The sequence below is a fragment of the Mus musculus genome, chromosome 11 (assembly GCF_000001635.26).
Source record: "Mus musculus strain C57BL/6J chromosome 11, GRCm38.p6 C57BL/6J".
NCBI lineage: Eukaryota > Metazoa > Chordata > Mammalia > Rodentia > Muridae > Mus > Mus musculus.
In genome coordinates this window covers 21,494,515-21,511,533 of record NC_000077.6, presented here as the reverse complement: position 1 = coordinate 21,511,533, position 17,019 = coordinate 21,494,515, and the positions used below count along the sequence as shown (strand labels likewise).

General features: G+C 42.2%; 1 long non-coding RNA gene across 1 annotated transcript; it reads left to right on the top strand.

Annotated features, from left to right (window-relative positions):
* The first annotated feature begins 353 nt into the window (after nucleotides 1-353).
* On the top strand, nucleotides 354-16,804 carry 4932414J04Rik (RIKEN cDNA 4932414J04 gene). Its single transcript, NR_028259.1, has 9 exons — nucleotides 354-442; nucleotides 3,697-5,194; nucleotides 5,629-6,037; nucleotides 7,264-7,364; nucleotides 11,339-11,584; nucleotides 11,736-11,819; nucleotides 12,579-12,686; nucleotides 14,363-14,493; nucleotides 16,410-16,804. It is a non-coding gene; the product is annotated as an RIKEN cDNA 4932414J04 gene (long non-coding RNA).
* The last annotated feature ends 215 nt before the right edge of the window (nucleotides 16,805-17,019 follow it).

The following is a 17,019-nucleotide window of genomic DNA, read 5'->3' as shown; positions in this document are numbered from 1 at the left end:
ATAGCAATTGTTGAATTGGAAATGCCAGGTAACCAACTGCACAGCTATGCTGATCTGCATGGCATTGGTATCTCCCATTATGTTGAATTATGCCCCCTGTAAATCTGAGGCTAAACAAACTCTTCCTCCTACAAGTAGATCCTTGTCTGCATTTGATCACAACCATGAGAATACTTAGCATTATAGATGTTTGGAACAAGAATGTGAAAGGAAATATACTTTAAAAATACTGTGGGGTTTTGCAGAGCTGTCATTGTTCTCTTGCATGTAACATCATAATGAGACTTTGCAAGGAATGTTAGATACCAAACAATAGCAAGCTGCTGCCTAGGCTGGGTTTGTTCTTGTGCTTCAGAGAGGCAGTTTGTTGGTGGGAGAGCATTTGGACTCTGTTGTTTCCCACAAACTTGGCCTTTTCCCCAACTTGTTGGATCTGGATATAGTGAGTTATATTTGTTTTCTAGGTTTTCAGTTTAGACTTTTGGCATTTGGTGGTCATTTATTTTTTATTTATTTACATCATTTGTTTGTGTTTTAACTTATGTCTGTTGCTCATTTTCTTCATTTCAACTGTTATTTCTTTTATCAAGTTCATTTACTTGTCTTGTTTGCCTTTGTTCTTGTCTATTTTACACCTTCGGTGGTATATATTAACTGTACACAATGAGGAAATCATCTTGACTTCACATAACTGCTTATACTGCCTTTGAATACTCTTTATCTGCCTTATTTCACTTCCCCACCCATTGGATGTGATAAGTACTTCTCATTTTACAAGGGTCCAGTCCCACTCATGACCTCTAAAAGACAAAGTGTAACACTTGTGTTTGTGGATCTGGCATGTTTGTAATCACACTTCCCTAGTTCCATGTGTTTTCCTGAAACAGGTATTCCACTCCAGATGTTGCCTCATGATGAAAAGAATTTGAAAGTGTGTCTTCCCTCAGTATTACAGACTACTGAAATTCTTGCCAATTCTTGCTGCTAGTTGTTAAGACTGCAATATTGTTTTGCAGTTTGTTATTTTGGCCCTTCAGATTCATGTTTGGTCTTACTTATTTCAGTTTACATTCATGTTTATGTTTTATACACACTTATATTTTTACTTTTTTTATTCTTCTCTCATTTAATATATCCTAACAGCATTCTCACCTCCCTCACTCCTCCCAGTTGTGCTGTTACCTCCTCTGTCTCCCAAATTTACTCTCTCTGTTTCCTTCAGAAAGGATCAGTCCTTCCAGAGATAGTGACCGAACATGGCAGACTAGGTAAAAGAAGATTTTATTAATAATGTTGGATTTTCTCTGAGGGTTAATTTGTACCTATATTATCACTTTATTAATTATGACCCATTATTTTTTTCAAGACAGGGTTTCTCTGTGTAGCCCTGGCTGTCCTGGAATTCACCCTGTAGACCAGGCTGGTGTTGAACTCAGAAATCCGCTTGTTCTGTCTCCCAAGTGCTGGGATTAATGGTGTGTAAAACACTGCCTGGCTATGAGCCAATTTTTATTTTGAAACACTAGTCTTATTTTCTTCATTACTTTTCCCTTGTATAAAACATATATATTTTTATTTTTAACTTATTCACTTTACCTCCTGCTCACTGTCCCCTCCTGGTTACCCCCTCCCACAATCCTGCCTCCCACTATCTTCCCTTTTCCTTTGAGTGTGTAGTCTCCCAGGGTTCCACCCACCCTGCTACATCAAGTCTCTGCAGTCCTAGATATATTCTCTCCCACTGAGGCCAGACAAAGCACCCCAGGCTAGAAGAATATATCTCATGTACAGGCAACAGTTTTTGGAATAGCCCCACTCAAGTTGTTCATGACCCCCATGAAGATCAAACTGCACATTTGCTGCATATGTGAGTGAGGCCTAGGTCCAACTGCATATGCTCTTTGGTTGGTGGTTCAGTCTATGAGAGCCCCAAGGGTTCAGGTTACTTGATTCTGTTGGTACTCCCTTGGAGTTCCTGTCCCCCATTCTTCCATAAGAGTCCCCAAGTTCCATCCACTGTTTTGCTGTGGATGTCTACATCTGTTTGAGTCAGCTGCTAGGTGGAGCCTCTCAGAGGACTACTATACTAGAATCCTGTCTAGCTTATTTACCCTCAGTATGTATGGTATACATGATATGTATTAGTATTCTTAATATATTATGTGTTATACAATATGATATTTATGATAATTACTTATATCATTGTGTAAAGTAATTTATTATTGGAAACTATAATTATACTATTTATGATTATAAATTATGGTATATTATATGCTGAAATTGTAATAATAATAATTACAAAATAAGTATAATACACTGCACTAAATTTATATTGCACTTAAGTATGTTACACATTAGCCATTTTACTTTAATCATTTACTTTACATCCCAATCTGCCTACTTTTCCTCCCAAATACCCCCTCATATATATCTTCTCCCAATTCTGCTCCAGGTGTTGGGAACACACATGAAGACCAAGCTGTACCTTTGTTACATATGTGTACTGGGAGTGGCAGACACCCAGGTCCAGCCCATATTCTCTCTTTGATTGGTGGTTCTATCTCTGAGAAACCCCAAGGCATGCATATCATGGACTTTGATCATTATCTCCTGAACATTTCCTTCTGCCCACCATGTGTTTGTACTGATAGTATGACTTTTTTAAAAGCTCAGGCTCCTTCCTCCTTACCCACAAGAGACAAAAATGTGACCCATTTCTGCTTGTGGAACTGCTTTCTTTCAAGTCAAACTATGTCTACTAGCAGTGACTTTCCTCATCCCTCAAGAGTTCACTGGTCATAGCGTTTAATATGTAGTCTTCTCCAGAGACCCCTTATAGGCTATGCTGTTGTTCATTTTCTTTGTTACATATTGTCCTTTCGTTCTGGATGAGGTCATTTTGATTGTAAATGAAGGGCTGTGTAGTCTATTCCTAAAATAGATGTGAAGTATCAAGCAGGAACAATTTTTTTCTAATGAACAATTTTCATATATATATATATGTTCACCAAGGAAGAGAGCTTATGCTTTCTCTGTTCATTGTAATTATTTGGTTGTAGGATGAGGGTAATACTAAGAAGGACGAGTTTGAATATAGTCCTTTGTTTTCTCTTTCATGAGTTAATTTCTGAAAGTCTGGTACATATTTTTCTCTAACATCTTTATACATTTGGGGAATCCATGAGGCCTGGACTCTGCTTTGATGGAAGTTACGGTTTTTGCTATCCCATACGTGTTGCTTATGATTCTTGTTTACATGTTTTATTTCATCTTATTTCAAAACTTACACATATCTAAAATCTCCTTTTATATTTTCTAATTTCTAGAAGCATAAAAATTGAAGCATCTCTGAAAGATCATCTAGATTGTAGTCATAGTAGAGCATGTGTAGAACATCAGTTTATTGTTTTCTGTTCTGTAAACGGTATCAGGTCTCACTTGATCAGTTATGTGAACAGTTTGCATGGTGGTCTTGAAAATAACCAGCTAATTATTGCTGTACTCTCAGTATTTCCCTTTGCATGCCCCCTTCACTGAAATCATCTCTGACCTTTACTACAATTCCTCCTCTACTCGTTTGTGGTTGGGATCTTCCGGTGTTTCTATATCCTTGGGGAGCATCATTGGGTTGTTTGGGGGATCTCAGAGTTCATGATAGAGAATTCCTTCTAAAATTCCATTAATTTTTATTTCTAGCCTCATATATTCCTGGTTCTATATGAGAGTAGGTGGTTGAACTTGAGCGAAACATCATGGCCAGCCACATGGAAGAGAACATCCTTGAAAAGGATTTCAGGATGTTGTCATCTCTGGGTTGTGGTTCATTCGGGGAGGTAAAGCTTGCCTGCCATCTTCCCACACTTATACGGGTGGCTGTCAAGGTCCTTGAGAAAAACATCAACAGCATGGCTGACATCACTTCGAAGCTGGAACTCCTTCAATCTTTAGAACACAGGAACATTGTTTGATTTTTTCACATGATTGACACACTGACAACAACTTATGTGATCATGGAGAATGTGGCAGGAGAGGACCTTGAGAAGTACCTCAGGGCACTGGGCTGTCTGAAAGAGGAGGAGGCTAGACCTGTTTTTCAGCAGGTCGTGTCAGCAGTTCACTTCCTCCACCAAAGACACATTGCACATCGCAATATTAAATTAGAAAGCATTCTGGTCGATGCAGCAGGAAATGCAAAGCTTTGTGACTTTGGCATGGCAATTAAAACCACAGAAGGGCAGATGTTGGAGGAAACCTGTGGCTCCTTACTCTATAGGGCCCCAGAGATCTTGGCAAGGAAACCCTATGATGGGCTGGCAGTTGACATGTGGAGCTTAGGCATCGTCCTCTATGTTCTGGTCACAGGGCACTTTCCATATGTAGAAGCCACCATTGAGGATATGCACAGGGTCATCACTACTACAGTGTGTCCCATTCCTTACCACTTGTCATTTCCGTGTCACATCATCATTGCATGGTTACTTGGGGTCCCTACCTGGCACAGGATGACAATACATCAGCTTGTGGAACGACCGTGGCTGGGCCACATTCAAGACCATGGACTGGTTGCCACAAAAGAAATCCTTCCCAGGATCGTGAACACAATGTGCACCATTGGCTATACCTGTGAAGAGATTGTGTCATCCTTAACAAATAGGTGACTCAAAGATGAAGTAATGGCAACATTTAATATTTTAAAATACCAGCTGAGCTATGGGGACAGCCATCAACAGGTGGAGAAGCCCTGGGCAAATAGCAGCCCTTCAGGTGCCCTTATCCCCCTTCCCCACTTGAAGAGGAGATCCAGTGAACCTACCTTTTCAACCTGTATAGAAGCTAGGAAGAGTAACTTTCAGGATGAGAATGTGGAAAGAAGAAGCAAGAGTTGCAGAAGTTACCCCATACACACCAAAAGCTCCTGCACAGAGAGGATGCCCTATTCAGATGACCCAGTGCCGGAAAGTGATGCTGTGACAGCTGATGTCACTAACAGTGCTACAGGGGATATTGTAGTCAACAGAGATTCCACGAACAGCATGCTTGGTGAGCATGTCTCTCCACTATCAGCCCACGTTGGCCCCACAGCTTCTAGATCTAGGTCACTCACAGTTTGGAAGCGAATTTCCCGTGCTCTGAAATCACTATGGTGCTGCTGCTGTTGCTGCTGCTGCTGCTGCATCTGTGTGCCCTCCCCACGGTGAGCCTAAATTCCTGTGTTAGGTGCACCAAAGAAAAGATAGGATAGTGAGGTCCCTTAGGAAACAAGCTGGATTGGCTGCCCAGATTTATAATTTCAGTGTGGTTAGGATATGCTATTTAATATCCATTGCAAATGACAAGATAGACCCTCTCATAGGGCAAGATCACAAGGTGTCTAGCATATTATATGGCAAAATTCCACAGCTTTGCCCTCATTTAAATGTCGGGAGATTTGAGTCACAAGCAGATAGTGTAGAATGGGGCAGAGTGGGTTGGAAGAGACCAAGTACAGTTTGGGTAAAGAGGGAAATTTCACAGAGGAGAAAGGAGGGTAAGAGCTTTGGCAGATCAGGTCCAGGTCAGTGCTGAATAAGTCCTGTCTCTGTCAAGGTCACTAAAAGATGCACTCTCTTATTTCTTTTTGCTTTGAAGTGGGGAAACCGAAATGGACTAGGAGAATTTCAGCCTTATTGAAGAGAGACTCCACAGCAGAAAACCAGGACAGAACTCCATGGTGCTGTGTTCCTCCAATACAGGGCATCAGGCTTCTGTGTCTCTTTCGCCCTTTGATCTAAATTGTCAGTGTGCATCTCCTTCATCTTACTCCAGCCCCATCACTGCTTGCTGGACAGAAAGGTGGGCACGAGGAACATCTACCTGATGAGGCTCTTCTTCCTCAGCTTTGAGTGTGCTGTAGCACTAGTGCCCACAGCATCTAAAACAGATGCCTCCACAACCAGAAATGATGTGTCTTCTGACATAAGGAGCCTCATCATCTTGGTCACTTTATCCCTTCCATCTTATTTCCTGACTGTCTTTTGGGAAGAACTTCAAGAAACATGTAAGTCCCCTGGAAGGAGGGAGACAGGTGAAAGGGGGTCGTGGGAACAATTGGCAAATGGGATGGAGTGGGTAAAAAGAAATGAGAGGGGTGTAGAGTAAGGAATAGATTCTGTCCTTAAATCAGCATGAAAGAGATGCTTGTGTTGGCCTAAGGCAGAAGTCTGGGGCAATCAAGAGCACTCACAAACTTCTTGTGGAGTACAGAATGAGAGGTAGATTAGCATGGCCAGCCACAAGAAGAAAAGGGCCTGCACTGATGGTTCCTTGCGTGGGTCAAGGCATACAAACAGGATGCTGTCTTGAAACATCATTATCCTGTTCTCTGCTCCTGAGCTATCATGAGGCAGGAAAAAGAGGCAGCCCTGTTGGTCAGTTGAGTCCCATCCTCCTCAATACTGATCAAGTCTGTGTTCAGTGTCTGTAACAGAGGCCCTTCATGATTCTTTCTCCTTCTTTTGAGGGGAAAGTGTATTGTGCTGTGCAACAAGAGGGATGCAAGGCAGAAATAAGAGGTGCTGTGTAAAAAGATATAAGGGCTACAGGTCATAGCCTTCTTCCTCCAAATATAGTCTCAGCTACCATGTGTAGAGTCGTTCAGCTCACTCAAACACCTGCACTGCTTGTTGGACTTCCCTAAGTAGTCACGTGCAGCATTGGCTCGATAAAAGTTTAAGATCCCCAGTTTTGTCACGTTTGTGGGAAAAGGCTTCCACAGCATCTAAAACAGCTAACCCTGGAAACAACAGACATGTCTGTAGGTCTCAGGCTTTGATCCACTTTAATCACTTGATTACACCCAAGATATCTTATGAAGGTCCTTTGGAAAAAGAGCAGAAACCCTGAAAGACCTATTGGAGCTGGGAAATAGACAAATGGAGGTAAGAGGAAGGGATAGGGAAAGGAGGAAATGAGTGGACCTGTAGAGAGAGAAATCAAGTGTGTGATGAGGTACTTGCTGTCAATGATTAAGGAGAAATGGATGAATGTGTGGACTGAGGCAGGGGTCTTGAACAAGGAAGACCAGGAACAAATGTGCCCTGCAGACAGTATGAGTAGACAGGACAGGGCAAGCCATGTGTAGAGGCCCTGCTCTGATGGTTACTGTCAAGGTAGAAAAGTGGGAGGATGCCTCATTAAATGCACTCTCTTGTTCTGGGCAACAAATGGAAGGTGTGGCATCTCCATCATTTGATTCATATTGTACCCATGTCTTTGTCCTCACAGCCTCTTTCATCCATTTAGTATTGTTCTGCTCCACTATGGAAAATTAAGAAGACCTTGCCAGGCCTGATGCCAGGTATTGTCTCTAGGAGACAGCAGCCAAGGTAACTACATTGTATCTATTGCCAACCAAGAATTCAGGCTTAGGAAAAACCATTGGTGATCACGGTGTTGGAAATGTCATCCACTGGTGGAGTATGGAGTCCTAGTGATGTGTTTTGTGAGGTGTTTTCCAGGACACATTCCAGGTAAGTAGCAGATCACTGGGTTGACATGGCAGCTGAGCTCCACAGAGAATCCTGAGGCCTAATCTGTGGGAACCATGCACTTGAAAGTAGGGCTGAATATAGTATCTATTTGTTGTAGAACATGAGTCTCTGATACCTGGTCTTAGCATAGTGGAAAAAAAGGAACCCATGAAGTGGTTTATGCTAGTATCCCATACACAGAGGGAAAGTGTTGATTGTTTACTGACAAGAATTGGAAAATGAGAGCTGGCAGAAATGTGGTAAGGCAGGAACTATTTGCTCCTTTGTACTTGGCAGCCAGCTTCCATTCTGACCACCTGTCCCTGGGTTTTTATCAAGCACTTGGGCATATCGACAGCATTGGCCCAATATTCTTCCCAGCAATATGACTGGAATCTTGGCTGTTAATACTTTCTAGAATCCAGATCATCTGGTGAGTCCTGTGTCCACAACACAAAAAGCTCTTTCCATACCATAGTGGACAAGAGTAATTTTGACTTCTGTGGCTTCAGACAGGGTCAGCTTGTGTTTCTGTTGCATATCAGTGAAGCTAGAGCTATTGAAAGAATGGGGGTCCTGTTGCATTCTCTAAATGAGATAGGAAAATTTCCTGTCCTGAACTTTTATATTTTTTGAGACAGGAACATACTATATAGCTTTCTTTTTCTGTTCTGGAAATCTTTATGTAAAATAGGTGGCTCTAAAACTCACAGAGATTCCACACACCATTGTATCCTGTGTGCTAGGATTGTACACAGGTACTTGCCTGATTTAAGTAGGGGACAGCAGCAATAATAAATTCTTCTAATTTTTCAATGTAGAATCATACCAGTTCTGTTCTTTTATCATTTGGCATGGAGAGAATTAAACTGGAGGCACTGCCCTCCATTCCATCCAGGGTGGATTATGAACTGGGAGCAAACCTCAAATCTAACCTTCAGAAAAAAAGTCTATGTTCTCATGGGAATAGGTAGCTTAAGGTGGGAATTTCATCTAGAATACTTCTGTGGAAAGATACCAGTGTGCCCTAGGTGACACATCCTCGAATATAAGCCACAGAGTGTGACTCTATAACCTTGCCTGCTTTCAGTGGATCCCTCACCTGCAGTCCAGGCACAAGTCATGTGACCTCAACATGAAAACCCAGGACAATCTAAACTGGGTAGCCAGTCTGATTGATGGAGTTTTTTCCATCTGAGCCAAGAGGTCACACATGAGGACCTAAGATGGGTCACTGAGACAACTGGTGCCTGTATTATATTGTTGAAGGCAGTTTTCACTTCATGGTCACGAAGGCAAAGAAGAGCATCCTGTTCTCTTGATTCAACACCCAGATATGGTCTGACCATCTGCTGACATCCATACTCTAGCCTGGCTTTCATGGGTCCCAGAGTGCTTTTCTGCTTCTCAAACTACTTTGGATTGATATTTAAACCACAGAAACTTGTTCATCCTGGCTGGGTAATGGGGAGCCAGGGATGCAAGAATCTTGGATCTGAAACACCCAAAGCACTGTGCAGTACACTCTCGCGTTTCCGCAATGTGAGAGGTGAACTGTCTGCATCCCTAAATGCTGTTTAACATCTCAAGGACACCACTGTCCTATTCCATGCCCTTACAGCTTTGTCATTGATGTTCAGGCTCCTAACCACCAAACTTGTATATGAGTGAAAAGAAACCATTTGTGTCTTTGTTGAAAGGCTTGTGACACATAGGCCATTCATCTGGATCTGTTTCTGAAAATGTCAAAATTTCATAATTGAGGCTGGGCATGTGTTTGATTCCCTGTATCTGCTTCATATAAGTTTTTCACAAAGTTTTTCTTTTTGAGATTGTCTTATTCCATTGAAACAGACACATTAAATGTTTTCCATGGATGGGTATGAAATTTTAAAAATCTGATTTCAAAATGCCAGTACCCCAGAATTTCTTGCTTCTGTGTAAAATGAAGTAGTTGAGCTCAAGATGGACAGCAGGGCATTTGAAGCAGAGTTTGTGGAGGCAGCAGGAACTGTGGTAATTTTTGAGGAATTAGGAGTGTGGAGAACTGCTGTCTTACAAGGTCCCTTTCACATATTCTTCTTCTTTGAAGGGATAAGCTTTATATATTTTGAAACATGGGATTGCCTGCTGTGGACTGAGAGAGCATAATGAAGAAAGGTCCTGCAAGAAATCCAGAGAAGAGTATGCACGTTTACCCAGCATAGAGGCCTCTATCCATCACAGGAAGAGTTAAACCATCTACCCTGGGTTTCTCCACAGGGAACCACAGATAACAAGGAAACATGGCCCAGGCCTGGCCTCTCACAGTATCATTTTCATGGGACACTTTGAGCCAATAACATGTCCAATCTACCCATGAATGTGTCAAATCTGTGGCCAAGTCTGTAGAGAAATACCACAGCAATACTCATTTCTCTCATTCTCATCAGATCCTACATGAGGACAGAACAGCTCCATCCCCTCCTTCCTCTAGGTCCCCTCCCTGCTGTTGTGTTTGCAGCCTGCCTTTAGTCCTGTATCCCTCCCTTCACAGAAGTCATAGTCCACGCATTCTGGCTCAGTTTAATCTGTGTGCTAAGGAGCCTCAGTGTGCAGTTTTCTCAGAACCATATCTGTCTCCTAACAGGAGTGTACCTCCAATCTGGAGGGAAATGGGCACCACTATGCACAGAATACATATATGCTGCCACACTTTGGAGGGTTCATAGGGCTTACTTAGCCTAGAACAGTGATTGTAGAAGATAAGCTCTTGAAATTTTGCCTAACTTCACACTGGTCTACTGGTCAGGAACCCTGAGTCTGCCCAGGAAAGCTTCTCACCCTCTTACAGAAAGGGTCATTGACTAATTATAGAGTATAAAAAAGGAGGGGAGAGGAGAGAGAGGGGGGAGAGGGGAGGGAGGGAGGGAGGGAGAGAGAGAGAGAGAGAGAGAGAGAGAGAGAGGAATCCCATGAAGGAATGGACAAAGAGGAAACCTGAAATAACTTAGTGTAAGTGATTCTCTGTCCTAAATTATTCAAGGAGGAAGGGTTTAAAGTAAAGAGGCTCGGGATCTTCACTTACAACTATGTCCTGACATTAATTCTGCCACTGGCTGCAGCCACTGCATTTGTATTAAGTTTCAGAGTCATGATGATGAGAGATCCCACAACCTCGCTGAAGAAGCCACCCAAGATGTATATGTCATTTTTTTCCTTGGTCCATAACTGATCTGCTTCTTAGTTAGTGTCCACTAAGGTGGTCTTCATTCCTCATACACTTCACTGAAAGCAGGACCAAGGAAAAGGAGACTTGAGTAATGTAGCCATATCAAGGAATCCCAGGAGAGACAGGACAAGTGATTGTTCGGCTACACCATGTGAATTTCACAGTGCAGAATTGATGCCCAAGAGGACAGTAAAACATGTTGAGAACATTTTGTGTTACAGCCACTGGAGGGATCATGTTTCTGCCTTTACCCTGTTACCCAAGAAAAGAGAAGTCAGCTTAATAGGGCCACACTCACAGACTCAGCACCTTCCTTTCCACATTGCCTGCCTGATGGAGACACCCGGAGAGGTGCAGTCAACGCTAGCTTTTTTACCAGAAGCTAGCCACACTTGACCCAAATATTGGCCAGTAATATTCATCTCCAAGAGAAGAATCTGAGTCACATAGATGCTCAGTAACTTGCTCTCTTGGACAGAGCATGATTGGCTGGTGCACTGTTTCAAATATATGACTCAGATATGATGATCACAAACACACTGTATTCCCTTGTAGTCTTAGTGTCTACACTAGAGTCCAGATCTCTCACTGACCCTGCTTTCACCTCTCAAATCTTCAGGCTCTGTTAGACAAGTTCTGTGGTGGAGGATCATTTTCACCATCTATGCATTCTGACTCATCTAGGCAAGTGTTAAACAAGATGGTGTACGGAATGCACAGTGTCCAACCCAGACAGGTGTTTGGGAAACTGCTTCTCCTCCTGACTCCTAGAGCCTGTTCATGGGACAGGACAGCAGCAGGCATCCAGGCTAGAGAATCCCTTCAGACAGCAATTCCTCAAGAGATCCATTGAGTTCGTTCTCAGGTAGGTCACATAAGGAGAAAATGAATACCTGTTTCACAAGGTACTGAATTCCACCTAAAATAAACCTGCTCTTGTCTAAAAGGCAACAGGACTTGAGCAGGTGAAAGAATCTTTCTGGCAGCTTCATTGTAAAATAATCCTTCTCTTGTAGATGCCTGGCAACATCTTGAAACATGTACCCAGATAATTCCTGACATGAGGATGTGCACACTCAGCATTCGTGACGCTGACTGAGGTGAGCATCTTTCACCTACACTTCCCATGAACGACTATCATATGATGCCTGAGCTCTAGAAGAGCTCAGAGACTGCACATAGCATCAGAAGGACATGCTGTGGTAGACAATGAAATGTTTCTGTTCTACCATCCAACAACACACAACCACTTCAAATTGCTAATGATATCAGGTGACTCTATAGGTGGATCTCTTTGTAAAAGCCACCCAGTGGGTAGATAAACCTGATTCACTGCCCACCTTAGATACTTTGCATTTTGGCTATGAAACCTGCCTGAGCAGATAAAGAATATATCTCACCACAGACTTGCCATGTGAATGTGTATCCCTTTTGTGGCTCTAGACTTGTTCTCCTGAGAAGAGCAGTGGCCATGGACCCAAAGTCACAGGCTATCACTTACATGAAAATAGTGAAATTGAGGGCACCCTGTTGGACCATCTCTCTGCGATGTTGGATAGATAATATTTACAAACAAAAAGTCTGAAATATTTCAGTAGAATTCCAAAATCATCTTTGAATTGGCATTCAGAACACTTTGACAGATGGCTGAGAGAAAAAGAAAGTGGGCAGTTCCAGTCACAGTTCTTTTTAATTTTTTCCAATAGTTTATTTATTTTATTCACTTTAGACTTCTATCACAGCCCCCCTCTTTCCTCTGCTCCTGGTCAGAGCTTTACATATTCCTCCTCCTCCTACCCCATTGTCTTCTCCTCAGAGAAGGTGGAGCTCCCCTTGGATACCTTTTTTTTTCTTGGCAGCAGCCTGGGTTGTTTGAGAATTTCCATGGGATCTTCCAGCCATCAACTCAATTGAATGCAATGCAGTCCCACTGCTAGAAGCTATGCCTACCTACCAGAGATGGCCAGGTGAGTCTTCATAGTCCCCATTTCTAAAAGTCCTCATTAGGATCACCTTTATAAATTCCAGAAAGTTTCCACTGCACCTCGTTTCCACAACAAATATCCCCAAATTCCAATCTTCTCTCCCAGGGTTTGGCACTCTCTCTTTCATCCTGACTTCACCAGTCATTCTCATGACCCCCCCCCCCCGCAAGAACTCTCATCCCCATCTGCTCCCATCCCCACCTGCCCCTGCTTTACATGTAAAATCTATTTTATTTCCCCCCTCCATTAAGTTTCATATGTTCCCTTTCTAGGTCTCTGCCTAATCTAACCTCTCAGGGTCTAAAGATTGCAGCTTGGTTATCATTTCCTTTATGGCTAATATCTGCATATAAATGAATAAATATCATATGTATCTTTTTGGTCTTGGTTATGCCACTCAAGATGATTTTTTTCTAGGTGTATGCATTTGCCTGAAAATTTCATGATGTCATTCTTCTTTTAAACTGCTGAGTAATACTCCACTGCATAAATATACCCCATTATCTGTTTTTGTTATTTTATTTATTTACATTTCTGTTTTTAGTTTTAAGGATTTATTTATTTTATTTACATGAGTATACTATAGCTGTTTTCAGACACACCAGAAGAGGGTATCAGATCCCAATACAGATGGTTGTGAGCCACCATGTGGTTGCTGGGATTTGAACTCAGGACCTCTGGAAGAGCAGCCAGTGCTCTTAATCACTGAGCATTCTCTCCAACCTTTGTATTTCAAATGTTGTCCACCTTCCTAGTTTCCCCTCCACAAACTGCTCGTCCCATACCACCTCTCCTTTGCCTCTATGAGGATATTACCCCGCCCCACTCACCATTCTCACCTCACTTCTCTAATATCCCCCTTAACACTGGGGTTTCAAGCCTCCACATGACCAAGGGCCTCCCATCCCATTGGTGCCAGATAAAGCAATCCTCTGCTACATATGTAACTGGGGGCATGGGTCCCCCCATGTGTACTCTTTGGTTGGGGTTTAGTTCCTGGGACCTCAGGGTGGTCTGGTTAGTTGATATTGTTTTTCCGATGGGATTGCAATCTCCTTCAGCTCCTCCAGTCCTTCTCCTAACTCCTCCACTGGGGTCCCTGGGTTCAGTCTGAGGGTTAGCTGTGAGGCTCTGCATCTGTATTGGTCAGGTGTTGGCAGAGCCTCTCAGGGGACAGCTATATCAGGCTCCTGTCAGCAAGCACTTCTTGATACCAGCAATAGAGTCTGGGTTTGGTGTTTGTAGGTGGGATGGATCTCTAGGTGTGAAATTCGCTTGATGGCATTTCGTTCAGTCTCTTCTCCATCTTTTGTCTCTGCATTTCCTTTATATAGGAACAATTCTGGGTTAAAATGTTTGAGATGGGTGGGTGGCCCCATCCCTCACCTGGGGGCCATGCCCATGGAGATGGTCTCTACAGGTTCTATCTCCCCTTTTCGGGTATTTTGGCTAATGTCCACCCCATTACATCCTGGAGACCTCTTGCTTACTGATCCAGTGACATCTAGGTGTCAGGTTTCTGGCTTGACCTAGGAGTAGCATCTCCTAGGGTGCTGACTGTTGAAAACACTCCTGCTTGCCTTTTCATAAAACAGAGGGCTTACCCATGTCTTTTATCCCATGTACATCCCTGAAAATGTTCATGATTGACACTCCAGGATCCGTGCAGCATGCCGAGAAAGGAGCTCCCTTTCCTTGTCCAAAGGACATTTGGTTTTTGTGGCATTCTTGTGGATGACACCGATAGATGACAGTTTCCAAGTTGGACAACTCACAACTACCCCAAAAGGTCAGTGTCACATAGTGACCATTCATCTCAGAAAATGAACAACATGACAAGTACACATCAGAATTCCTCTGACAGAACACACAAAACCACCAATGGATAGTCCATGTGTAAAAATGGAACTCTGACCACTCTTACAGCCAGTCAACCTCATCATCCCTCTGCCCCTGGGAAACTCTCTCAAACACACGAGACATTCAGTGTTCAGGACCTCCAGGCCATGGCTCTCCAATACTCTGTAGGTCAAAGTGGACCTTCATAGTGCACTACTGTAGAGTACCATGATCGTTAGGTTGTGATCTCTCTCTGAATTGCTAGACTGTAGGAAAGAGTATAAGCAGTAAATGAAACTTCTCACAGCCTAGTTCTTGAGTCTGTGGGATATTGGTTTGGAATGAATTAGTCTAATTACCAAGATGCAGAGAAACTGAGGTACATAAGTAGCTTGCCCATCCCTTCTGAAAACAAAAGCTTTATAACCTTAGCCATTAAGTTTAAATTCAGTTCCTGGAAATATACCTATTGCAGCCTTTAATACATAATAGGTATGACTTCCAAATATGACATGGTACCTTGCTCAATAACTCCAAGGCTTTATCAGCTATGGGTTCTTTGCTCATGATAATTCCATGTCTCCTTCAACCTGCAGACCCTTTATTTAGATGCTAGCACATATCAAAATACATATATGAGTGTGTGTGTGTCTGTGTGTACATGTATATATAGGATATAAATGTGCACACATATATACTGTGGTAAATTGAATGAAATTGGCCCCAATAGGCCCATAGGGAATGGTGCTGTTAGGAAGTGTGACCTTATTGGAGTAGGTGTAGCCATGTTGGATGGAGAGTGTAACTGTGGAGGCAGGCTCACGGTACAGCAAATGTTAGACACAGTCTCTCTGCTGTATGTCCATCAAGATGAAGAACTCTAGGTTTCACTATTTCTACCTGCACACAACTGTACTTCCTGCAGTGATGGTAATATATTGAACTATATATTATCTGAATAATATCTAAAATTGTAAACCAGCCCAAATTAAATATTTTTCTTTACAAGATTTGCCTTAGTCATGGTGTCTCTTCACAGCAATGGAAATCCAAACTAACACACACAGTCACACACACACATGTAATTTTTTTCCTTACTTTGTAAGTTCTCTTGAATCCGCCGCAAAAGAAAAATTACTTTATGACTCTACTTATTCCTGTTTACTGTACAGAGTTACAACCGAGGATTTATAACTTAGGAGCAATGAACCATTTGAGGACTAGAATAGATAGGTTCATGGAAAATGTAAGGAGATGAGAATTTAGCCATGAAACCTACCCTCAGGCCCACAGTGACACCCTGTCTATGGCCAAAAAGAACTCTCTATACAAAATGGTCAATAAACAAGTATAATGAATTGACCTTAGACCCCCAGAAACCATGTTAAACCTTGGTATGGCTCTTCAGTGTGCCTATAAGCTAAACTTCATGGAGATGGAAGCAGATCCTTCATGCTCTCTGTGCAAACAGTCTAATCTAGTTGACAGTCCACATTCCAGGTGAGAGTGTGTAAAAACATACTGCAAATAATTTCAGGAAGGCACTTAACTGACCTCCTACTCACACAGTAGCAAATACTCCCAATGGCTTTTGAACACACATGAACTTATACACCTGAATATAGACATAGACACACACACTTGACTACACACATATAAGCATGACTGTACATACACAGGGTCAAACATGGGAGTTAATATGAAGAAAATGGAATAAAAAGAGTCATTGGTCAATTTTCAGAAATGATCCTACGTGCATTGTGTAGCGATCTAGTTTACACCCTTTAATAACCATGGTTTTTCCTATGACATTCTAGTGAAATGCTCCTGAAAATCTCTGGCTTACTATGACTCTCACCTCTTTAGATGTGTCTACAGAAGAGCAAGAAGTGGGGCTGAGGCCACTAAGAACAGCACTACCTGTACACACATCATTACATAGAATGCACAAATTTCTTCAGCGCCTCTGGAAAGGAGTTAGCATGTCTTTGAATCTGACTGAGAGGGGAGCATGGATTTAGGAGTGGTGTTTCTGTTGCTCAAAGAGGAAGGTCCAGAGTTTTTAATGCTACCATCTCAGAAACAACTGTAAAGAAGCTTTCTTCAGAACATCCAACAGGTGATGCAAGCCTGGACACAGGATACTATACTTCACAATATTCTACTAGTTCTGATTTGGTTTCTTGTTTTTTGGTTTTTGTTATATATCTTTAACAAATAAGTTCTTAATTTTGTACTTTAGAAATAATAAAGTATGATATAAATGATTTCTCCTCCACTGTAATGTTTCATGTGGATATTTGGATACCCAGATGCTGTGGGATGTTCTGTGGCTAATTATACTTGATGTTAATTCCATTCTCATGTGAGTTGTGTTTTCATTACCAGGGCATATTTAAGTTGGAGGTTGACAACACCCAAATGTAACAATGAGAGACTAATATGGAAAAAAAAGTTAAATGAATAGCCTGTTTGC